Below are 26,430 nucleotides of genomic sequence, written 5' to 3'. Positions count from 1 at the left end.
GATATTTTCTCTTTCTGAAACATAGCTCAGTTCTTCAGAGAGAGCAACACGTGTGTTGACGATGGAAGGAAGTAGGGTAACTTGGAGCCCATTGGGAAAGAATATTCCTTTTATTCCAACAGCTATTCAGAACTGACCTCCACAGTGATGTCAGGCAGAAAGCTGGAGTCTTCTTTGGATTAAGCTAAGACCAAGAAAGTTTTCTTTTCAAAAAAGAACTCCATTTATCCTGTCCACAAAGCAAAAATTATTAATTAGGAAATGAGATTCTAAATCTCCTATTGTTATTTTTCTGACAAAGCAAACATAAAACTTTGCAGAAAGGGCGAGAGGTGAATGAGGCTGGGACATTCCATCCTGTACTTTCTTCATCATAATAACCTCTAGATAAAGGGACCCCACCTTGTTCTGCTCATGACCGAGATGAGACCACACTTCAGCTGTCGCAAGAAAACGAAACGAGAAATAACAAAAGCCAAGTCTCTGCAACCTGTGTGCATTGTACCAAGCTGCTGATTCCACAGAGAAACTTTGGGGTCAGAAGCGGGGACTGTGTTCTGTGGACCGTCAAAATAGTAACATTCTTGGCCTTCTTGCCTGGCAGTCTCTAGCCTAATAGTAATTACAGGAAGAATTGGAAAATAGCATGGCACAGTGCCCATCGACATGTGCGCACTGTCCCTACCTACCAGGAAGGTAGCCTGTTCCTGTGGAGAAGGGCCTGGAGCTCCTGCATGCAGACCTCCAATGTCTGGCTTTCTGCCACAGCTTATGGGGAAGATTACATAGAATGGCCTTAGCCCAGAAATCCCGTTACAGCCAAATGAGTGTTTTGCTGAATAGAAAGAAACAGCACTGGGCTGTTGATTATACTTTACCATAAGCATTCTTTGGCCAGCCCGTGGCATTAACATGAAATATGTACAAGGAGCAGCCCCTTGGTGACCCTGAGGAAGCTAGTGGATCTGAGCTCAGTTAGGTCTGAATGCCATTGGAAGGGGAACAAATAGGGAGGAGAAACCTAATCTCCAGCTGTTCAGAAAGTCATTCTGATTTTGCCATTAAGATGTGTAGGTCTTTTCTGCCCCAACCTGTTGTTTAAATTGATTATACTTTTCTCCAAATATATTTGGATTGTAGTTTGTCCTGATTTGAGCCTACACTTAGAAGAAAATTGTTTTGAGGAAAGATTCACAGAAATCTGTCCATTTGGAGATTGCTTGAGAGAAGACAGGAAAGAGATTTATTTTAAGCTGTTAAAATTTTTGGATGCTCTTCTTGCATTCAAGAGAATTTTTTTTTTTTTTACTTTAAAATGTCATTCTTACCATAGATTAATTTAAAAGCCTAATTTCTTTAAGGTAAAATATTCAGTTTCTATTTAGAACTAACAGATTTGGGGCATTTAAAAATAGTGCCCTTGACTTGTTAGTATCTTTAACTTCAGAAACATTCCACCAGTACGTGGTGTTCTAAGTGTTTGCTAGTGCCTGGATTTTTATAGCGCCTTTTTATTGGTCATGTGTTTAGCAAGAGTTCATGATCTGAGCCACAGTCAGCTCCTGGTCTTGTTTTTGTTGACTGTATAGAGCTTCTCCATCTTTGGCTGCAAAGAATATAATCAGTCTGATTTCGGTGTTGACCATCTGGCGATGTCCATGTGTAGAGTCTTCTCTTGTGTTGTTGGAAGAGGGTGGTTGCTATGACCAGTGCATTTTCTTGGCAAAACTCTATTAGTCTTTGCCCTGCTTCATTCCGTATTCCAAGGCCAAATTTGCCTGTTACTCCAGGTGTTTCTTGACTTCCTACTTTTGCATTCCAGTCCCCTATAATGAAAAGGACATCTTTTTTGGGTGTCAGTTCTAAAAGGTCTTATAGGTCTTCATAGAATCGTTCAACTTCAGCTTCTCCAGCGTTACTGGTTGGGGCATAGACTTGGATTACTGTGATATTGAATGGTTTGCCTTGGAAACAAACAGAGATCATTCTGTCGTTTTTGAGATTGCATCCAAGTACTGCATTTCGGACTCTTTTGTTGGCCATGATGGCTACTCCATTTCTTCTGAGGGATTCCTGCCCGCAGTAGTAGATATAATGGTCATCTGGGTTAAATTCACCCATTCCAGTCCATTTTAGTTCGCTGATTGCTAGAATGTCGACATTCACTCTTGCCATCTCTTGTTTGACCACTTCCAATTTGCCTTGATTCATGGACCTGACATTCCAGGTTCCTATGCAATATTGCTCTTTACAGCATCAGATCTTGCTTCTATTACCAGTCACATCCACAGCTGGGTATTGTTTTTGCTTTGGCTCCATCCCTTCATTCTTTCTGGAGTTATTTCTCCACTGATTTCCAGTAGCATATTGGGCACCTACTGACCTGGGGAGTTTCTCTTTCAGTATCCTATCATTTTGCCTTTTCATACTGTTCATGGGGTTCTCGAGGCAAGAATACTGAAGTGGTTTGCCATTCCCTTCTCCAGTGGACCACATTCTGTCAGATCTCTCCACCGTGACCTGCCCATCTTGGGTTGCCCCCATGGGCATGGCTTAGTTTCTTTGAGTTAGACAAGGCTGTGGTCCTAGTGTGATTAGATTGACTAGTTTTCTGTAAGTATGGTTTCAGTGTGTCTGTCCTCTGATGCCCTCTTGCAACACCTACCACCCTACTTGGATTTCTCTTACCTTGGGCTGGGGTATCTCTTCACGGCTGCTCCAGCAAAGCGCAGCTGCTGCTCCTTACCTTGGATGAGGGGTATCTCCTCACCGCCACCCTTCCTGATCTTCAAACGTGGGATAGCTTCTCTAGGCCCTCCTGCGCCCACGCAGCCACCACTCCTTGAATGTGGGGTTGGTCCTCCCAGCCGCCGCCCCTGGCCTCTGGCGTGGGGTGGCTCCTCCTGGCCGCGACCTCTGGCCTCGGGCGTGGGGTTGGTTCTCCCGGCTGCAGCCTCTGGCCTCGGGCATGGGGTGGCTCCTCCCAGCCGCCGCCCCTGACCTCGGACTCGGGTAGCTCTTCTCTGCCGTTCCTGCGCCGTTGTAGCCTGGCACTCTTGGCCGCTGCCCCTGACCTCGAACGTGGGGTAACTCCTCTTGGCTGCTGCCCTTTGGGCATGGGGTCCTCCCGGCTTCTGCCCCTAACCTCGGACGTGGGGTAGCTCCTCTCGGCCGCGCTTAGTGTGCGGGTGGCAGCCACCGCCACCACGCCAGGTATGACCTAAATCATATCCCTTATGATTATACAGTGGAGGTGAGAAATAGATTTAAGGGCCGAGATCTGATAGATAGAGTGCCTGATGAACTATGGAATGAGATTCGTGACATTGTACAGGAGACAGGGATCAAGACCATCCCCATGGAAAAGAAATGCAAAAATGCAAAATGGCTGTCTGGGGAGGCCTTAAAAATAGCTGTGAAAAGAAGAGAAGTGAAAAGCAAAGGAGAAAAGGAAAGATGTAAGCATCTGAATGCAGAGTTCCAAAGAATAGCAAGAAGAGATAAGAAAGCCTTCCTCAACAATCAATGCAAAGAAATAGAGGGAAACAACAGAATGGGAAAGACTAGAGATCTCTTCAAGAAAATTAGAGATACCAAGGGAACATTTCATGCAAAGATGGGCTCGATAATGGACAGAAATGGTATGGACCTAACAGAAGCAGAAGATATTAAGAAGAGGTGGCAAGAATACACAAAAGAACTGTACAAAAAAGATCTTCACAACCCAGATAATCATGATGGTGTGATCACTCACCTAGAGCCAGACATCCTGGAATGTGAAGTCAAGTGGGCCTTAGAAAGCATCACTACAAACAAAGCTAGTGGAGGTGATGGAATTCCAGTTGAGCTATTCCAAATCCTGAAAGATGATGCTGTGAAAGTGCTGCACCCAATATGCCAGCAAATTTGGAAAACTCAGCAGTGGCCACAGGATGGGAAAAGGTCAGTTTTCATTCCAATCCCAAAGAAAGGCAATGCCAAAGAATGCTCAAACTACTGCACAATTGCACTCATCTCACATACTAGAAAAGTAATGCTCAAAATTCTCCAAACCAGGCTTCAGCAATATGTGAACCGTGAACTTCCTGATCTTCAAGCTGGTTTTAGAAAAGGCAGAGGAACCAGAGATCAAATTGCCAACATCTGCTGGATCATCGAAAAAGCAAGAGAGTTCCAGAAAAACATCTCTTTCTGCTTTATTGACTATGCCAAAGCCTTTGACTGTGTAGATCACAATAAACTGTGGAAAATTCTGAAAGAGATGGGAATACCAGACCACCTGACCTGCCTCTTGAGGAATCTGTATGCAGGTCAGGAAGCAACAGTTAGAACTGGACATGGAACAACAGACTGGTTCCAAATAGGAAAAGAAGTACATCAAGGCTGTATACTGTCACCCTGCTTATTTAACTTATATGCATCATGAGAAATGCTGGATTGGAAGAAGCACAAGCTGGAATCAAGATTGCCGGGAGAAATATCAATAACCTCAAATATGCAGATGACACCACCTTTATGGCAGAAAGTGAAGAGGAACTAAAAAGCCTCTTGATGAAAGTGAAAGAGGAGAGTGAAAAAGTTGGCTTAAAGCTCAGCATTCAGAAAATGAAGATCATGGCATCCAGTCCCATCACTTCATGGGAAATAGATGGGAAAACAGTGGAAACAGTGTCAGACTTTATTTTTTGGGCTCCAAAATCACTGCAGATGGTGACTGCAGCCATGAGATTAAAAGACACTTACTCCCTGGAAGGAAAGTTATGACCAACCTAGATAGCATATTCAAAAGCAGAGACATTGCTTTGCCAACAAAGGTCCGTCTAGTCAAGGCTATGGTTTTTCCTGTGGTCATGTATGGATGTGAGAGTTGGACTGTGAAGAAGGCTGAGCACCAAAGAATTGATGCTTTTGAACTGTGGTGTTGGAGAAGACTCTTTAGAGTCCCTTGGACTGCAAGGAGATCCAACCAGTCCATTCTGAAGGAGATCAGCCCTGGGATTTCTTTGGAGGGCATGATGCTGAAGCTGAAACTCCAGTACTTTGGCCACCTCATGCGAAGAGTTGACTCATTGGAAAAGACTCTGATGCTGGGAGGGATTGGGGGCAGGAGGAGAAGGGGACGACAGAGGATGAGATGGCTGGATGGCATTACTGACTCGATGAACGTGAGTCTGAGTGAACTCCAGGAGTTGGTGATTGACAGGGAGGCCTGGCATGCTGCGATTCATGGGGTTGCAAAGAGTCAGACATGACTGAGCAACTGAACTGAACTGTGTTTAGCAAAATTATTCTTAGGCATGGCTTAATGACCATTTTCTGTCAGTCATTATAATTCTTCCCAATTTACAGATGAGAAAACTGAGAAAATTGACACCCATATAGATGAATGCTTGATAATTAGTGGGGGGTGGGGGGGGATGTTTGTGGATTTGCTGTCACTGTAAGCAACCTGAATTCTCTGTTCCGAGCCTGGATATTGTATTCCTGGCTCGAAACAAGTTTCTTGAAAATGTGCAACTACTCATATCCGTGACGGGGTTATAGAACATGATGGATAAGCATCCCCATGAATACAAAGTCAGTTCTGCGTATGAACTGGTCAGAGCGGGGAACCCATGGCGCTGTTACCTCTAAAAGACACAGCCCATATTTTGGAGCAGAAAGGACAAGTGTGACCTCTGAAATTCTCAGATGGCTATTTAACCTGCTGAGCCACTTCAAATCCAGCAAAAGATTCCAGTAAAAGTCAAAGCAAGAGGGAATATGGCTGAGAAATGCTTTCCTTGGTGAAATGATGAGGTTAATATCGCTACTGAAACATGTGCTGCTTTCCAGGGCACCCACAATGATCACCTTCTAGAAATATTCCCCCACCACCCCTTAGAGTGTCACCTCCTCACCACTTCTAACTATCTCCTGGTAAACATTAAGATGAGCTTCCGAATGCAAAGGGCATTGAACCCCTAGGCGTCTGACAGAACAGTTCCCACTGCACAGGCTGAGGATGGGCGGAGCCAGGCTCTCCATTTAAACCTAGAAGTAGCACTTAAACCAAGGCAGGAGAGCAGTCGGAGCTCTTCCCAGGAAAACCTTTCTTGACACCTGTCAAGCCTAGCACATCTCAGTCATGTACATGTGACAGACACTTCCATTTTGTCTTCCTCCTGATAAGGCTCCGAGTCAAAGGGAGGAGCGATTTCCCCCACCCTCTTTAGCTGCCTCCCTACTTTGGAAGGACCTAGTTGGATGTCTTTGTTTTGTTGGAAGCTGACATCTGTGGTTACTTACCTTCTCATGTCTTGCACTGGCCTCATCAGATTGTCTCATTTTTTGTGTCCTTGCCAAGATGCACTTATGCATTAACAGTTTTTATTTATTTTTAATTTAACCTTTACACATTACCAAACTGTTGTGTGGGCGGGTTTAACTTTAGCTCTGTAGGTAGCATGAATCTTGAGGGGCTGAGCACTGTCGAGGGAGGAGCCGGGTGGTCTCTTCCTTTGCTCTCTCAGGCTGTCCACCTCACTTGGTTTCCCCCCTCCCAAACCTTTGCGTCAGTCCCCCGGACTGAAGGTTTTAGTACACTTGGTTCATTATAAACTTTTAAGCAATTTTTTATGAGAACAAAACAAAGAGGATTTCTTTATGGCAAACTCCATTAATGCCACATTAAGGCTGACATTTTAATTACCCCACAGTCAGGAAATGCAAAGTTCAGGTTCCCACAGCAACAGAAACTGTCCCCTTGAGTGCCGACATCACAGCGGATTCTTTCGTTCCCGGATTACACAACACCGGTCGCGGGGACATTGTTTTTTATCCACGTACGTGGAAAGGAGCACAGCTTTTATCCTTTGTTTTTTTCCGGTAACTACAGCTGAGGATATGGGTCTTGAGCTTCCCTTCCCAAACCATCTATATGTATTATCCTGGAACGGAAGACGATTAGAGCTCTACATGTGCACACGGACAGAATTAAAGTTGTTGTGGGAACATTAACTCTGATTTCCGGACTTCCGTGCCAGTCACATTTAAACCATAATGTTGTAATTTTTGGCATGTAATAAATGTGCATTTCATGTACACAGACAGAAAGAAGCATAAAATATATTTTAAAGAGCAATTAATTACTAACTTTGTGATTAAAAAACATTTGGTGCATGTTCCTTCCCATTTAGCATCAGCTGCTGGTCTTAGCCAGGCCTAATAGATGACATACTGTGTCTCATCCTGTATCTCAGATGTACTTACTGTATGTTCCTGTTCTTCTAGATAATTAATTCCCTTAGTAAAGCTGTAGGGGGAAAACAAAATGGAAGGAATATGCAAGCATGTAAATAGGGTAAAGGATATTTTGAAGGAAATGATTCATTTCTGCAAATAAACCTCTTAGTTCCTGATAAAGAGCCAGAAATCTGCTAAGTGGGTGTAGACAAAGGTTTCTGGCCACCTTGGAGCATCTGGTCCAGGGCCATCAGACAAACTTGAAAGCAGATTTCCCCTGAATTCCGGGCATGCCCAATGGGGAAGTGATTTTACTCTGTAATAACTGTTCAGGCGTAAGGCTTCAAAAGTTGTCTTACTCTGTAACGGCTTTTCAGTTTATATTCAAACTGGAAAAGAAAAGTTGTAGGGACTCAGGTAAAATAGAAGGTTTTCCAAAGAACCCTTGATTTAGAGAGTAGTTTTGCATTCCTTCAGATTTGAATCTGGTTGACCTATTTGTGTTAGAGAAGGAAGTGTTTCAAAAAGAACTGTTTGAACACGTTTGTTAGTGAAAAGAATTAGTAGCCATCCCCCCAGCCACAGTGTTTAAGAACACAAATGCTTGGAGTATTATTTGAAACTGGGGTGGATTTTTACTGAAGGGATGTGCCATCTAAACTCTCAGGTAAAGTAAATTTAAGGGGAACATGCTTATGGAGAAGTTGAACAGAGGTTCTTGTTGTTTATTCATTATCTCTCCCATCACGTATTTATTCCTTTTGTTTAGTTTGGTTGTGTGTTGTATTTAACCTTTAAGAGAAAGACTTCAGTCTTACAGAGCTCTGACTTGCTTTCACTAGGGCTGTCTGTATGTGTGAATGTATGTCTGGATGAGTGAAAACTACTCATGCAAGTTTGAAGGTCTCTTTGGCAAATTTGACTGCGTGTTCAGAAAGTTTCCAATCAGAAAGCTGATTCAGTGTAAAGCATTCCAAAAACTTCCTGAGGCACCTGTTCGCATGAAAAGATTGGATTTCTGCTGGAGGTGCTCAGAAGGCAGTGTTTATAACTGAAGATCTCTGTTTGGAGTGCCAAAAAAATGAAAAACATTTTGGCCCCCGAAAAACCTTCGTAAATGTTCAAAATGTATCATCAAACAAAAGCTTCATTTGGATTCAAATGCGTGTATCTCAGCAGATGTGTCTAAACTAACTGGAATCCCACAGGAGCAGCTGAACTGGATTTTGGTATGTCTTGATAACTGAAAGAGTTATTCTTAGACTTTGGAAGGACAAAAATGGTCCATCTGTGAAGAACTGTAATAGAGACATGGCAAAAAACAGCATCCTCTGAAAGAGTTTATTTATGGAATTTAGGACAAGTTGGACAATCCTGAAAACATTTTGGGGTCACACTAATTTGCAGAAGAAATAGAGCCAACATGGGATGAAATAAGTCACTACAGATCGTTATTATCTTATGGCTTTCTATTAATTTTCTAATACGATTCCGTATCAGTTAAACAGTAAATAGAGCATCTTTGATGTAACTAAATGCTCTCATTATCCCCAGAGTGTCTCACATTTCTCTTTATTCTACTTCCTATAAAGAATTATATATTTACCTTTTTATCACCAACAGTTTAAACTTGTTTTTCCTGCTATTTCATTAACAAAGTAAACTTTTTACTTATTATGTGTGGGTTCATTTCTTTAAAGATAGCCTTTCCCTTCTTTCCTTCTCTGAGTTAATTGACACATAATTTCTTTGGAATTATTTTTATTACCTATGATACCCTCTTATTTAGAGGTTTCAGTTCTTAATCCCACACTTATACATTAGAAGGCCAGTCAATTTTTTATTTGCTCTTATTTCCTAGAGTTTCCACATAGTGTATCTGGGGACACGTTTATTTTTTAAAATCATATATCTTGGAATTTCATGTCATAATCTACTTTTTATAAAATTATCCCTCTTTTTAATAAAAATTATCCTTTCCCTACAATGCTAATGTAACTGGATATCTTCCATGGCCACTTGATGCAGCAAGTTCTGGAAGTCACTCTTACCTCATTCACTCCTGCCTTCTTCCGTTCAGTCACACATTAAATGCTGTCAAACCCCTCCATCTGTGCCAAGACCTCAGCTAGGGACCAGGGCTGAAGATACAAACAAAATACTGTCCCCAAATTTTAGGAACTTGTGGTGTTCCCACACACTTTCACCAACTTTTAAACCTGTAAAAGGGACAGGTGATTACAATATGGAAGTGTCTGACAATGCACAAAAAGCTCCCAGGCTCCTGAAGCAGTGGGAAGGGCTTCTCAAGAAAGGTGACATTAGACCTGGATCAGGAAGGAGTAGGTGTATGTAAAGCAGTGGAGGGAGTGAACGGCCTTATAGCCAGAAGGGACAGGAGCAAAACCACAGAGGCACAAAAAGAGCATGGTGTTCTCAGCAAACAGAGCAGTTCAGTTACCAGACTCAGACTTTCTTACAGTTTGCCTCATTTTAATATAAACTCACAGGACAGTCTGTATTTGAGTCACACTGCCTGTCATTAAAAGTCAGCTGGGCTGAACTGCATGTTCCTTTGGAGACATTTGCTTTCCAGATAAATAAGAAAGCAAGACACCACTTATTTTCTAATGGGTAAAAGTGCCTTTCTTTGCATGAGATCAGTAGATGTGGGCAAATATTAGGCAGCATCTAGAGATAATTTATTGATGAAATGGTTCAAAATAACTTTTCATATTAAGAGGTTCATTCCAGGAGTCACAGAGTCATCTAGAAGTGCCAGGCTGGAACTCAGTCACTGACTCGTGGTCCCTCCAGACTCTAGCAATCAATCCCTTGGCAAATCTGGTCCTCTGGCCCATTGCTCTGAGTCACACCATGCCTTTCACTCTGCCAGATACTACGTGAATGTGCTTGTGATTGTCCGTGTGTAATTGTCAAGGCTGACTGCTGATCTTCAGGGTTCCATTCTTCATTTTGCCATCTCTCATCTTGCTGGAGCACATCTTTAATTTTTATCTGCAGCCGCTGGTGACAGTTTCATATGTGCTTCCTCTACTCGTGGCAAATTTCATTATATAAAATTAGTGTTCCTTCATATCTGTCAGGGCTTCTCACATTCTGACTTTAAAAAATGTAGTACTGTCTTCAGAGACAGATGTGTGATCAACTGGGAACATGCATGAGGAGTCTAGGAATTTCTTGCTTGAAGGTAATTTCAAGTCAGATCCTTCCACCAATCACTTCATACCAGGTACCATAGTAAAACCTCTCATTACTACATGGGCTGAATAAGCACAGCTGCTTTCTTTTTTGCTTTTCTTCGGCTCCTACATCTTTTGTTCTCTCTAAGGAACGTATTACAGTTAGAACTTTTTATCAGCAGTGAAAGAGAGTAAAGTTAAGCTGGTCTAAACCTATTATTATACACATGGGGAAACTGAGGCCCAAAGAGAACAAGGGTCATACCAAAAGGTTCTCAATATAGTGAGTAGAAGAGACAAACATATGATCTTACTCCTCCCATCCTCACCATACTGTGTTGCCTGTTACTGAGTCTGCGAATAAGAGAACGTACATTTTCTGAATCAGAAGGAGTCAGCACTATTCATCCTTCAGTTTACTGAATGCTTTCAATGTAGAGGACCCAGCCTAGGCATCAGACATGATACAGTTTTTCAATATAAACTGGAGCCCTTTGCTCAGAGACTTAGAGTCTCATGGAAAAGTTTAGACATATTCACACCAACCGCCCTGCAGGGTGGTTAAAGCTATGTCCCTATGTACCTGGATGCACCAGAGCATCGATTCACTCAATTCACTGGCTTGGCAACCATGTGTAGAGTACATCTTAGGTGTCTGGCACTACAGTGAGTTCTGCAGGGGCAGAAAGGTGGAGACAAACAGACCCTGCCACCAAGAATTCTTAGTCCATACCCTCAAATCACCATTATCTTAGAAGTTAGAAAGTTCACAAAATGTATTATAATCCAGTTAACATTAACATCCAGTTTAATTTATCAGGAAAGGTTCCATTTGAGCTCCCTTGAAGGATGAACAGAATTTATTGGTGGTGAGGCATTAGGAAAAGGTATAAGGTGTCTGCATTCTGGGACAAAGCTGTGGTGGGGTTTTAGGTAGGGGTTGCCATGATCTGGACTTTGCTTTGGGAAGATCTAATCTAGCAGCAGGGATGTGGAACATGCTTGTACATGGAAGGAGGTGACTAGAGAGAAGACAGAGTCCAGGAAGCTTTGTCAGTAGTTCAGATTATTGGTTACCTGGGGGCGCTGGTGAAAGGGGAATGGGGAGGATCTAGACTCAACAGCGTTTATGGATGAGGGTGGGCAGGTCCAGGAGTTAACAGAGTATTAGATAAGAGAGAAGAAATCATCAAAGACAGTTCCAAGAAATCAAAGAAAGAAGATGAAAAAGAAGTAACTAGAGGACAGAATACAAGTCAATTTTATACAGTGCTGAGTATGAGATGTCTCTGGTGTCTCAGATGGTGAAGAATCTGCCTGCAATGCAGGAGACTCGGATTCGATCCCTCAGTCAGGAAGATTCCCTATAGAAGGGAATAGCTACCCACTCCTGTATTCTTGCTTGGAGAATCCCATGGACAGAGGAATCTGGAGAGCTACAGTCTATGGGGTCCCACACAGTCAGACAAGAATAAGCAATTAAGATTTTCACTTTCACTGAGTATGCGATAACAGGGGTAGACCCTGTGGAGACAACTGACACTGAGTTCTAAATAGGGTTCTGGAGTAGAGCAGGAGGGATTTGAAATTAGGAATAGCAAATGCTTTGACCGAAAGGGCCATATTTTAAGTCATGAGTGTGAAGTAAATTCAAAAAAGATTTAGTTGAGAGGAAAAAAAAATGAAAATAGAACCTTCAGAAATATTTATGCATTGCATGATAAGAAAGAGAAAATGGTGAACCCTCAAAGGAGGGAAAGAAAAGATGGTCTAAGACATAGCATATATACAAAAATATATGTAAGGGAAATTTGAAAAGCAGGACAATTGAGAGAGACCACCAGGTAGAAGAAGGGTCAGTGGTGTTGGGTGCTCAGACAAGGAGGATGGGTAGATTCCTGGAGGCTGCCGAGAGAAAAGAGTCAGATGCGTGACAAAAACACCATACAAAAGGGTTCAGGAGCAAACAGAATTGAATAGGAAAGCAACAATTATGAACCAGTTTTTTTTTTTTTTTAAAGCTTAATACTTTAAAAAGAAATAATGAACAGGTAATGCAAAAGCAGGGTATGAATATTTTTATGATACAGCAGCCCCAAGCCCATTTATAGACTGAAAAATAAAAACCAGTGTTAAGGGAGACTCTGCAATTAAATAGGCAAGGTGAGAGAATTAGATCTCTCATTTTACAGGGCAATTGGGATGATAAATGTATGTAAAGGAAATTTGAAATCACCACCCAAGCCCAAAGAATCAGTAATTTTATTACATTAATTCTTTCTCTAATTCTTTCTCTTCCCTGTAGCTAATAAGAACTAATGTTTTGCAAGAATTGTTACATCCTCTTTGGATGACTTCACAAATATTCACTAACCCTCAGTAATCTCTGAGCATTAGGTAGAGGACAGGTATTATATACTTTGAGCCTTTCAATTTTCTAAAAACTTTTAAAACAAGTTATTTCAAACCATAATCCATTTTTAAAATGCCACGTTCTGTGACTGTCTTTCATGATAGATCCAATTCAAGTAGTTACTAACAACAAGCCTGTGTGTTGTTCTCATTGTCACAGACATCGTCAAGTTCATTATTTGTGGGCCATGTTTAACTTGTTTACTTAGTCTGTATTGTTCTCTTTGATGGTTAAAGACTTCCCTAAGGCCACAGTCCCCTGGAAACAAAGTATCTGCAATTCCTCCTACTTCAGGGTGGTGCTCTGGAAACAACTAAATGAAATGTTATTTTGCTCTGCTATTAAATTACCGTAAAACTAAGTAAGAAAATTATTTTATCGCTACAAGAAATTATACAAACAGCCACATGGAGGAATTTTGAGTATGAGCTTTTATAATTTCACTGGGAACAGTGAATTCATAGTTGACGTCAAAATGGACCTTGAGGAGGTTTTCCTTTCCTCTCCAACTCCAGAAAAGAATTCTCCCTGATTCATTTATCCTCAGTGGTTTTAGCTAGGTTCATGTTATCAATTTTACACCAAAATCTCACACAGTCTTAGATAAGGGCAGATATAATTTTTAGGAAAGCTTGGTGTGGCACGTAGAATATCACATAAAGAATTTCAAGAAGTGGTGACTAAATTAACTTTGCCATTCAGTTTTCTGCCGTAATCATTTCCTTTCCTGTATAATCACTTATTGTCTCTTTGCCTCATATCTCAACTGGTACTTGGATATAAAGGCGATAATGAAAGGAAAGTGTATATAAATTTGAGCTACAGAGTGTAATCCCACATCTTACGGAAAATGCACTTGCAAATTCTGAACTTCAACTCTGAGAACTTAACCCCATGGAAGAGGAAGTCTTTTTTTTTTTTCAGGGAAATATCATAGGAAAAACCCCGCTCAGGCCTGGGTTTTTGTTGTTTTTTTTTTTCTAATTTGAAGAAAAAAAACCCCTAAATCTAGCCTATTCCATTTTATTCCTGACTTCAGGTTCCAGAGGGGTAATTGAAGCAGCCTCAGACACCTGGGCTGACAGGCCGAGCAGCATTCCTCCGCAGCCTTGATGTCCTCCAGTAGTGACAAGGGGCTGAGGCTTTAAGCAGAGGGCAGGGCTTCCCTGATAGCTCTGTTGGTAAAGAATCTGCCTGCAATGCAGGACACCCCAGGTTCAATTCCTGGGTCGGGAAGATCCGCTGGAGAAGAGATTGGGTACCCACTCCATTGTTCTTGGGCTTCCCTTGTGGCTCAGCTGGAAAAGAATCCGCCTGCAATGTAGGAGACATGGGTTCGATCCCTGGGTTGGGGAGATCCCCTGGAGAAGGGAAAAGCTACCCACCCCAGTGTTCAGGCCTGGAGAATTCCATGGACTGTATAATCCATAGGGTAGCAAAGAGTTGGACATGACTGAGCGACTTTCACTTTCACTTTAAGCAGAGGGTAACCTCTCTCTCCTGGCTTCCCTGGTGGTTCAGATGGTAAAGAATCTGCCTGCAATGCAGGAGATACAGGTTGGATCCCTGGATCAGGAAGATCCCCTGGAGGAGGGCATGGGCAACCTACTCCAGCATTCTTGCCTGGAGAACCCCATGGACAGAGGAGCCTGGCAGGTTAAGGTCCAGGAGGTCACACAGAGTCGGATACAACTGAAGTGACTTGGCATGCATGCACCGTTTCCCTCCAGAGGAGGAGTTCCTGACCTGGAGGCCTCAGGTACTCCACCAGCACCATGACTGCGCCTGCGTCTCAGAGTCTGTGAACTCCCTAAGAAGATAGGCACACAGATGCAGGCCAGTATGGACACCAGTGTGTAACTTTGCGTAGACTGGTGTCAGGGAACTAAAAGAAGGCAAGAGGCACTTCCCCAAGACAAACCCCAGTCAGAACCTGTGTCCTCAAACCCGCCCCCTAAAAGGAAACTAAGATTTAAAGGAGAAAGTCGGATGTGGGTTCTCAGGGTGCCCGCAGGGGACGGGCAGGTATGCTGACAGACTTCGAAAGCTGTTTCCTGAACATGTTGACGATGGACTAAGGGTTTGACCCTGTGTTGCTCTCACCCCATGGCCGACTTCAGCCTATACAAGAAGTTTACGTGCCTTTGCTTAACCTCCCTATGTTTCTGTGTCCTGGAGGGCATGATGAGAATGACAATAATGTACGGACTAAAAGTGATGCAACGTAAGTGAAGCTTGTAGCAAGTTTTCCATCCCTCCCTCCTGCTGAGAGTGACTGAGACAGAAGCCCTGGGTCTGTAGGAGGGGCTACTCTCCACTTCAGGAAAAGGCCATGCCCTTCTCCTTGTCCTTTCTGAGATTCAGGCCTGGGCAGACAGGGAAGCCTCTCCATCATCTTTTTTCCTGCTTTTATTCCCCTGTTTTTCATGTGTTTTCTAAATATTGGAAGAGAACTAATACGACTAAGCATTTACTTTGTGTCAAATACCTATCATTCTTACAAAACACTCCATTTTACATATAAGGAAACTGGCTCAGCGAAGTTTTAAAAAAAATGTTCCTGAATCTTTTTTTATGGACTTGGAAAGGTTTAGCCAATTATTTACATTATAGTGTAGTATTAAGCTACTCTGTTCTTTCTTGTCCTCAAGTATATTCTAATCTGTGAGATATTTTCAAATTATGGAGATGGGATGAGTGTATAGTCTGTCCTCAGAGTGCATTGTGGAACCCATGGCTGTCCCTCCTGTGCTCAGGCATCTTTTCACTCTCCATCTCCCAGCCCTATTACCCGAAGAGGCCAAAGCATCAGGTCCTGAGAATGGGCACACTGCTGTGCTGCCACGTCAGACAGAGAAGAGGGCCCCTTCTGAAATGACACATTTACAAGTAAAGAAATGCACCTATTATCTTTTTGAAAGATGGTCTGCCTGATGGCTTCAGAGTATTTTGAAATAAATCAAAATAGAGGTAAAGTTAGAAGTGTAAATGTGTTTTAGTGCCAAGGAGGATTGCCCTTAATCACTCAGCTCACTTACCTTCCTCCTTTCTGAAGCAGTTTTCAGCAGTTGGGGAAAAAAAACATAATCTTAAGAAATTCAGTAAGACCTGTTGGCTCATCGTACCCAGTGAGCCTTCCCTGTCCCGTGGTGCCTACGTGGTTTGAGGTAATGGGTGGAGATAACTTCAAGCATTTGCTTCTCTCAACTGTGGAGCCCTTTTGCTGTTGAGTATAGAATTCCAGAGACACATGGGTATGGAACTTGAGCTATAAGGCTTTTAGTAATAGTCGCAGATCAAATGCTTAACTAGATTGTATGCAAGTCAGTATAAATCCCAAGTCAGAGTTTTAAAATAATAACTTACTGAGTCATGATTTGTACATCTCATATGCTGTATTCCTTAAATCACATGTTGATGGCTAATCAGCAGAACCCAAAGATGCAAATTAAATGATACAATATTTACAGAGAAAATACATGTGTAGCTTGCAAAATAATGATCCTGGATCCTCAGGGTTGCAATTCTACCAAAAAAAAAAAAAAAAGATACCAGTTGCAATCTGAACTCTCAACATTGTATCCAAGAAAGGAATGAATATAACAATAGAGAGAGTTTCAGGAGAGAACTTCGTGGTTAAAGGAGTGTGGACCTTCGAGAGACATGTTTGAGAAAGAATCAGAAGAAACACTAGGTAAGACAAATTAATTATTCCTAGTCCTCAAATAATATTCTAAAAGTTAAATTATTAAATCTTTATTTTGTCTGGGTGGAAGAGTTTGTTAGGGCAGAAACTCTATCTTGTTCATTGCTGATTTCTTAGCACCTAGCAGAGAAGTGCTTGGTCGTAGTAGGAGCTCAGCAAATCTTTATTGAGCAAATAAATGAATGAATGAATGTGGTAGGGAGAACTGAGCAAAAGTGGGAGTGCGTTTGTGAGCATTTCTCCCGTTTGTAAAAGTAGAGTTACTGATTTTTCACCTAGTTGTTTTCTTTCAGCAGACCAACAAAACAAAGTGTATCACAGATACCCACTGGTTTTTATGCTGGGAAAACAGAACCACTTTCTGTTGGATGTAGGCTGCTACATGTTTTGATTCGAGTAGCAATATGGGAGGGTTAAGGTCGACTTTGTAGGATAATCTGGTGCCTGTTTTTGATAGATATCATGAAAATAGACACTTATTTTCAAGATGCTCAAACAGATGATTAGGCAAAAGCTCCAGCAAACCTTGAAACAACAAAAAGGAAAGGTTTTCCCACTCCCACTTCTCATTACTGTACCATCCTGCACAGCTTTCAGCAACCCCACACCCCCGTCCTGGTCTCACCCTTTTCCCAGGTCTCAGCTTGGCCTAGGGAGTACAGTGTGTGTCAGTCTAGCAAAGATACGGTTCCTGAGAAATCCACTCTGCACCCATGCTCCCGAGCCTCTCTCAGGGGAAGGATGTAATGTGATCTGCAGCAGACGGAGCTGGCCCAGGGAAACAAGCAGTTGGCATGGAATAGAATCCTGGTGCCCTCCTGCTGAAAGGGCCGTCCAACTCTCTGCCCACCCTCCCTCCACTGGCTGGACAGTGGAAAGATGTGTCAAAAAACAAATGCCTGGCTGAATGCAAGAGAGGATTATATGAATGAGAGATGAGTTCATGCCTCCAGAAGCCTCCGCCATCCCACTTGAATAGAAAGCTAACTTTGAAGCCACTCTGTTCTCCATGGCACGATTTTGTACAGACTCAGCTTCAGAATATGGTTGCCATCTGCTGCCAGCGCACAAGACTAAGGAAGTATTGGGGAGGGTAGGAGGGGGCCAGGCAGGAGGAAAGAAGAGAGACACTCAAAGTGGGCTAATGATCTCCTTTGTGTTGGAGTCCAGGTTTCAGAACATCAGTCCTGTCCTTCAAGAACAAAACATCAGTGTGTCTTAGACCACACCAGGCGCCGGCATATCAGATAAGACCTGGGCTGTGTGGTGCTCGGTCACCGAGCCTTGAGAAGTGCTCAAAGTGAAATGAAAGGAGTAGACTGAGAAGACTGAAAGGAGAAAAGCTTAGGGTAGAACACAATCAGGAGGGCTCTGCAGATATGTGTTAGGGTTACAGTAGTCCAGAAACGAATCTACTAATTAAAGAAACAGAAATCAAAGGCTATTAGAAGAAATGAGACACTTCTCCTTATACTTTGAATACATGGTGATCCTTTAGTAGAAACTCAGGGTGAAAGTGACCTGGCTGTTGTGTCCTGTTGCGGATTTAAACAGTTGATTAAGAGTTACAGATGGTGTACTCGAGGCATGGCTGTGTGGTCCTTTAAAAACAAAAAAGGCTGTTAAGCAAAGCCAAGTAAGACCAGAGAACATCTCTGCAAGGCAGTGACTAGCTCGTGGATCTTCGTAGTTTCCCTGATATTATCTGTATAAATAATTGCTATGGCACAGAATCATATTGCTAATTTATATACTGAAATGACATGCCAGAGAATAATTATTAACCTGGGGTATACACTAGTGAAAAAAATATTACTGTTAATTTTGCTTTTGAGAAAGTTCAGCTCGTTGAAAGCAAGTACTCTTATAGTCAGGAGTAGTTTTGAATCTCCAGTTTGAGAATTTGCAAGGTGGGGAGATAGAAATCCTTTTGGCCATACAAGGAAATAATCTCATCAGCGATGTGTGTAATATAAGCATTGACAATCCTAAGCATGCAAAAATCACTTTAGGGAGCACAAAGTAATAGCCCAGCAGTATGTCACACCCAGTGCCTTGGTGTGGCCAAAACAGTTTATTTGTTGCTGCGTGAGCTCTGGCCTTGACTCCTGTCTGCCATCAGGAACAAGTCACACAACTGTGACTCAACCACAATTAGAATATTAGTAATGCCCGTAATCTATCTTGTATGCTGTTTCTCTTCTTAGGAACCCTGTTCTATTTTATTTGTCCTACAACATCCTTGTGAAACACAAGTATCTCTTTTACACATGGGATAACTAGTCCACCAAGGAATAACTTAATTCTTTGTCTCTAAATATGAAATGATTGATAAGCATTATATGGCACAGCTCATTTTACTGTTTTTCACATTATTTCAGGTTTCCCAAGCAAAGGGCATGTTTTATCTTTCTCATTATTATTTTTAATTGGTTTTCAGAAAACTTGAGATAAAAACAGAATTTAACAAATATCCCATGGAGATATTTGGTGTTCTCTTTCCTTTCAAGAATAAATTAAGACCTTCTCCACTCCTCTCTCCTGACTCTCTCGGCAGATAGTCAAAATCCCATGCCAATTTTCAAATGAATAAGGGTTCATTCTATTAGCTGGATCACAGTCCCCCTGCTAAGGAAGCCCAGCCTTGTAAATTCATGTCTGGAATCTGCAGAAGTTACTTTTGATTATAAACTTTAACAGTATGACCTGAAGGTTTTTAAACAGTATTAATATGTGACCTGGTTATGAGTTCAGCAATAAATTTCTACCTCGTATGCAAGAGGCCAAAGAGAAAACTAGTGTCTTTTATTCTCTCTGGTGACCCACACTAAATGATGCATATTTACTTTGCAAATGAGGACACCCAGTGGCCACCAAGTGAAAATATTCTAAACAATCCCTGACACTGTTTATGCAAATATAAATACCCATTGTCAAAGCTGATTGATAGATCATCTCTGTAACATCTGTTACCAAGCAGTTGAGCTTCCCTAAGTTAAGCAAGAGTGGTGGGAGTTCAGTCTTATCGCTTTGGTACCACTTCACAGATTGGCCATCTCTTCTCATTTTGAGTTGCAAAGTGTGGCTCAGCTTTGAGTTCCACTGCATGTGAAGACATGACTTGAGGCCCCAGTGAGCTGCCTCTTGGCGGGGAATGGAACCAAAGCAATGCGGATGGTATGACGTGTCAAAAATCACAAATGAAGAAGCACAGATTGTGGGAAATGCAGTGAACACATAAAAAACCATTTGCCTTAGAGCTTGAATTCATACTGAACACTGAACTTCCCCAATGAGAAGGGGTGCTGCGGTAAAGGACAGGGGAACAGCATTGCCCACAACCGCAGGGGTGAAAATAGCCTTGGGCCTAGAGCCTGTAGACACAGCTCAGAGAAAAGGAGCGTCCTCAGGACCCATACGTTGTCATCAGCATGTCTGGGATATGCAGGGGAGAAATGAGCAAACAAACGCTTAGATGAGACCTACTCAGTGGAAAGAAGTGTGGTGGGCAAAGTGAGGATTCGATGATCTGTGATGAAGCTGTAGTTATAACAAGGCAAGGTACCAGCCTCCAGGAAGCTGAGAGCCTTCTTATAGAGATAATATGTGCTTAGTCACTCAGTGTTATCCAACTCTTTATGACCGCATGGACTGTAGCCCACCAGGCTCCTCTGTCCATGGGGATTCTCCAGGGAAGAATACTGGAGTGGCTTGCCATACCCTCCTTCAGGGGATTTTCCCAAGCCAGGGATTGAATCCAGGTCTCCCACATTGCAGGTGGATTTTTTACCATCTGAGCCACCAGGGGAGCCCAATAAAACTGGAGTGGGTAGCGATCCCTTCTCCAGGGGAACTTCCTGACCTAGAAATCAAACCAGAGTCTCCTGCATTGCTGGTGGATTCTTTACCAGCTGAGCTATCTGGGAAGCCCTCTCATAGAGAGAAGTCAGGCACAAATGAAGAAAAATGAAGACAGAATGATCAACAACACACTGTTAAGGACTATAAGAAAGTTCCGATCTATCCTACAACATTGAGGTACAAGAAATGTTTCCTTACTTTTCTATAGAAAATTAAACCAAGGTCCCTATCAGTAAGGTTAGCAAAAAATCTAGTCAAGTTTCAGGGCTTCCTTCCCCTCTCTAGACTTGTACAAGACTCATGAAATCTCAGGAGTGGTCAGATTCTTAGTCTATAATAGTCTTCATCATCAATATTCCTTGTCTACCTAACGAAGTTGCCAAATTGACTGGTCCATCTGACTGCCCAGCACTGCTGTAGTAGTGGTCTTTACTACTGAGTATGGACCCAGCCCAAAATCATCACTGTCCCTCCCAAGTGAGCGCTTTTTTATTTCCAGCCTCCAAAAGTGTGCCAAGCAGTCAACCCAACTGGAGTCATGTACCTCACACTTTGGCACCTTCTTCATTTGAGGGGAAGCTGGGCTCAGAAGCCACAACTACCAAGGGAGCCCAGAAATGAGGGCAAGACTTGGTCTTTTTTAATTGCCTTATTATTATGAAAGCTTTATAGTTCCGTTAAAAAATAGAAATTAATGTTTGTTTCTTACCTCACTATCAGTGGGAACTAGGAAAAGAAAGAAATCAGGATGGAGTTCAGTAATCAAAGAAGGCTCCACAGAACAGAAAAACTTTGAATTGGGTTCTTTAAATGGTACCTAAGATTTGTTAAGTAGAGAAAGCATGATAATCTTAGGACTCAGGACAAATGAATGTACTACATCAAGATATCTGCAAATGCAGGAGACCCGAGTTCGGTCCCTGAGTTGGGAAGGTCCCCTGGAGAAGGGAATGGCAACCCACTCCAGTATTCTTGCCTGGAGAGTCCCATGGACAGAGGAGCCTGGCAGGCTACATATAGACTACAGGGTCATAAAGAATTGGACTCTACTGAACAACTAACACACAGCTTCTTGAATTAATGCAGAGATTTTATCTGGGGAAAAATAAGAAGATAAGATCAAATCAAATTGGTGAAATAAGTCAAGATAATTAAAATGTTACCTATAGCAATAGAAGACTCTTAAACAGCTTATTATCTTTTACCCTATAATATGTAAACAATATAATAAAACATTATATAAAAGATACAATCAAGAATATAATAAAAATAAGATTAAAATATAGACCTTACTCCTAATTAGAATAATTGCAAATTATACCTTCCACTTCACTTACTTACCAGTGCTTTCCAAGTTTTTAAGTTCTAACAACATTTATTTAGACTCTTCTTCATCTCAGCATGAGCCAAAAAGGAACTTACGTCTTATTTTTTCTTAAGGAAATCCTGTGCCTGTTTCTATAATGTATTACCCTAGGTGGGCTGTTGAGATGTAGTTTCTGCTACTTTCTTAAACTGGCCCACATCAAATCACCTCTGTTCTGTCTTAATCAGTTATCCAGCAAAACAAATTTACCTCTTTCCTTGGCTTTTCCTTGTTACTTTGAGAAGCTGTACGCTGTATGTCAGTCATGTCCAACTCTTTGCAACCCCATAGATCGTAGCCCATCAGGCTCCTCTGTCCATGGGATTCTCCAGACAAGAATCCCACTGGAGTGGGTTGCCATTTCCTTCTCTAAGGGATCTTCCTGACCCAGGGATTGAATCCTGGTCTTCCGCATGTAGAAGGCCTTCATTCCTCAGTAGAACAATCTATCATGGCTCTAGTCCACACTTTCCATACCGAAAAAGTTTATCCATCTCCTGCCAACAAAGAGCTATGCTTAAAAACTGGTTGTCACAATGAAAGTAGCTTATTTTTTTCTAGGGAGATATAAGCAAAGAGAACATTTGAGCATGAATCTGAATGTCTGCTTTGAAAGCAGTCTCAGAACAGTGAGCAGCAGAGGAAGTTTTGGGAATTGAGGAACTCTGTGATTATTTCAGTCAAAAAGCTTTTGTAAAATGACACTATAGGGTTCTGTTTTCTCACTTATCGAAGTTCAGATAAAAGTTTTCCCAAAGTCAAAAAATTAATTTCTTACCTAACTATACTTCATCACCAGTTGATGATATTTTCCAAAGGAGTGCCTCAAGTCACTGCAGTTAAAATTTTGTTTTTCCTCTAAAAAATAAGTATATGATGATGAAGAGATCAAAAGGAGAATAGATTAGTAAGTAAAAAGATGCTGGTTTTTATGTAAACACTTTTTAAGTGTACAGTTTCCTCCTAGGCAAAATAAAGGACTTACTAACTATGCATTTGAATACATAGACCCTTCTGTCAAAGCCAAGTTCAAACTGCATACTTTGTGAATTTAAGTAGATCCTTTTGTTCATTTTTTCATCCCACCCACAGATGCAGTATCTCTGTGTTTTCGTTCCTCAGATTTAGTGAACAAAGGAAAAGGTTACAATAGGGCAGCAGCTAAATTTGTAAGGAAAGAGCTTTGGGGGGGGGGCGGGGAATCAAACCCCTAAAGGTGTCTCAAAAGGTTTACAGCATAAGAGGATTTAAAGGCATCAACCTCAGATTTCATTGACTTTTTCCCTTAGTCCCAGCAGGTCCTCCCTCTTCAAGAAGAAGCCGTTTCACTGCAGCTTTAGAATGAGGGCATAGGTGTCTTTCAGAATGTTGTCTAGAATTACAGCTATCCAATGCCTTTGTTCACAGAGTTAAAACTTAGCTTTCGCCACTTGTACTGTAAGACAGTAAAGGTATTTGAACTTTCAGCCTTTTGTTCCACTGGAATCAGATGCTCAAAGTATGTAAATTCATAAAGTATGTGGCTTGATAATACCCCAAAATGAAGTGTTAACTTATGTTTATAATTGGTCCCATAAAGTTAATGTACAATTATTTGTTGATTAATTGTTTGATAATAAACTCACCTCATAACTAAAAGGATTTAAGTTGGCTTGAAAAAATATTCAATACATTAATAAATAGGAAAATATATTTGTGTATGGCTATAAAAAGAAATCAGAATAGAAGTGAAATAAGGAGTTGAATGAGGGCGAGGGTAAATTTTACATAGAAGAGTGCACCATAGGTCCTACATAGTTGCTAAAGTGTGGCCTAATTTTATTTTTACTCTTTCAAGTAAAAATGTAATGTTAATTCATCACAAAACTTTCATTTATTCATTTATGTTCATACATTTATTCATACAACTGTAATGCTGATACTGGTCCCTTCATTGATTTTATAGTTACATAAGTATATGAAATATGCATTTTAAAATAACGTTTTATTTTTTATACAGCGTTTATGGGGAAAGACTTGGTGACCCACTCCACTATTCTTGTCTGGAAAATCCCGTGGACAGAGGAGCCTGGCGAGCTATAGTCCATGGGGTCACAAAGAGTCAGACATGACTGAGCAACTAAACAACAAACATGCATTTTTAAAGCTTACTTTCCATTTACAGTTATTACAGAATATTAGCTGTATCCCCCACGTTGTACGATACATCCTGGAGCCTGTCTTACACCCAGTACTTTGTAGTTCTCACTTCCTCACACCCTATACCACCTACCCCATGGGTAACCACTAGTTTGTTCTCTATATCTGCAAGTCAGCTTCTTTTCTGTTATATTCACTAGTTTGTTGTATTTTTTATATTCCATATATAAGTGATATCATACAGTATTTTGGAGAAGGAAATGGCAACCCACTCCAGTATTCTTGCCTGGAGAATTCCATGAACAGAGGAGCCTGATGGGCTACGGTCCATGGGATCGCAGAGAGTCAGACACGACTGAGCGACTATCACTCAGTCACTCATACAGTATTTATTCTTCTCTGTCTGACTTATTTCACTTAGTATAATGGCCTCCAAGTCCATCTGTGTTTGTGAAAATGGCAAACTATTGTTCTTTTTATGGCTGAATAGTATTCCATTATATATGTGAAAGTGTTAGTTGCTCAGTCGTGTCCAACTCTATGTGACCCCATGGACTGTAGCCCACCAGGCTCCTCTGTCCATGGAATTCTCCAAGCAAGAATAGTGGAGTGGGCTGCCATTTCTTTCTCCAGGGATCTTCCTGACCAGGGATCAAACCCAGGTCTCCTGCATCCCAGGCAGATTCTTTACCATTTGAACTACCTGGGAAACCTGGGTGTGTATATATATATATATATATGTATATATATATATATATATATACATATATATATATGCTTCTTAAGGACCTTTAAATACTTAAAATATGCTCCAGAATGAATGAAAGTTCATTACATGCGTGAATTAATATATGAATGAAAATTCAAGTAATACAAAACATACCTAACCAAAATATTGAGATCATAAATAAAATATCATTAGTAGTTTTAATATTTCCATCGACATGAAATAATAAGCAGTGATTATAAAATTTCATACAGAGTGCTCCCAACTTTTACAGGTTGTATATGGCTCAGATGGTAAAGCATCTGTCTACAATGCAGGAGACCTGGGTTCGATCCCTGGGCTGGAAAGATTCCCTGGAGAAGGAAATGGCAACCCACTCCGGTACTCTTGCCTAGAAAATCCCATGGACGGAGGAGCCTGGTGCAGGCTACTGTCCATGGGGTTGCAAAGAGTCGGACACGACTGAGCAACTTAAAAAAATATATATATATAAAATTACTGAAAATATGTTTGAAAGTCAAATTTCTGAAAACTGAAAAATTTATTTCAGTTTTAGGAGAAGAATTCTGTTACCAATCACTAAAAAAAAAAAAAACATGGAATAGCTAATGGTTCCTGTAATCCAGGCTATGACAATCTGGAAGACAGGGAAAACCCTCATTGGGAGATAGCTCAAAGCACCCCCTGCTTACCAGGAATGGGTAAGCGTATGAGGCATTTGCTTCTCAAACGCTGATGACCTTCCCACAGTTCACCTACAGAGGCAGTGAGAGCAGGGATATGCTAGGTGTGTGGATCCAGGGGGCTTCCAGGTGGTTCAGGGTAAAGAACCTGAAAGAACCTGCCTGCCAAGCAGGAGACATGGGTTTGATCCCTGGTCAGGAAGATCCCCTGGAAGGAAATGGCAACCCACTCCAGTGTTCTTGCCTGGAAAATCCCATGGACAGAGGACCCTGGTGGGCTACAGTCCATGGGATAGCAAAAGAGACAGATACAACTTAGTCACTAAACAACAACAGATGGAGCTAGGGTAGAAGAAAGTCTTTCTCTGCCTACTGCTTCCCACTTGCATTAGTGATTTCCTCAGAGCCACCCTGTGGAGATGCCAGGGAGATAGAGAGGGGAGGGACATACAGGACCATCTGCTCTAGATGGTGGAATCTGTGAGCAAGCAACCTCTAACCTCCTGTGGTGCAGAGACTCCGCAAGCATCCATCCCAGGCAAAGAGGTAAAACAGACATGACTGAGGTCAGGCATCTGGCAGGACAATGGATGTAGATTTGGGGAGAAAGGGGCCATAGTTGCACATGTATCCCAGCTTTCTCCAGTAAAAACTGGATTCTTCCCAATGGGATCAGCTTGGGAAGTAGCACCAAAATGTGAAAGTTCAACATGATCACTCATCACCTGATAATATGACAGAGCAACTTGGGTGTGCGATTGAGCACAATCTGGGAAAGGGAGTGATAAGAGGCTGGGTGTGGAGGCCTGGCCACCTGGCCCTGTTTCATGTGCTGACCCACTTAGCACACATGAGCCTGGTGGCCCAGATTGAAAACTCGAGGGCTCTTTGGCCCTGACATTTGACTTCGGTCTGTCAACCAAAATTCATCTTGGTTTTAATTTGAGAGCTCGTGTTTCTTTTCCAGCCACAGAGTCTTCCAATTCCCATCTCTCTCTACAGCATCTCGCCCTTGCACTAGTCTCATTTTATATATCTGGACTGAGAAAGGACTGGATTTCACACCTAATTAAAAGAGATTGTATTGCCTGCTGTTTCCTTTTCTCAT

The 26,430-nt window shown here is 41.8% G+C and overlaps 1 protein-coding gene across 28 annotated transcripts in view; it reads left to right on the top strand.

Annotated features, from left to right (window-relative positions):
* Nucleotides 1-26,430, top strand: part of ZBTB20 (zinc finger and BTB domain containing 20) — an 865,788-nt gene that overhangs the window by 797,554 nt on the left and 41,804 nt on the right. The gene's annotated exons all lie outside the window — the stretch shown is intronic.

This window comes from Bos javanicus, chromosome 1 (genome assembly GCF_032452875.1).
Source record: "Bos javanicus breed banteng chromosome 1, ARS-OSU_banteng_1.0, whole genome shotgun sequence".
In the NCBI taxonomy this organism is placed as follows: Eukaryota; Metazoa; Chordata; class Mammalia; order Artiodactyla; family Bovidae; genus Bos; species Bos javanicus.
Note: the sequence above shows the minus strand (reverse complement) of the source record. Positions and strands in the feature narration are given on the sequence as shown.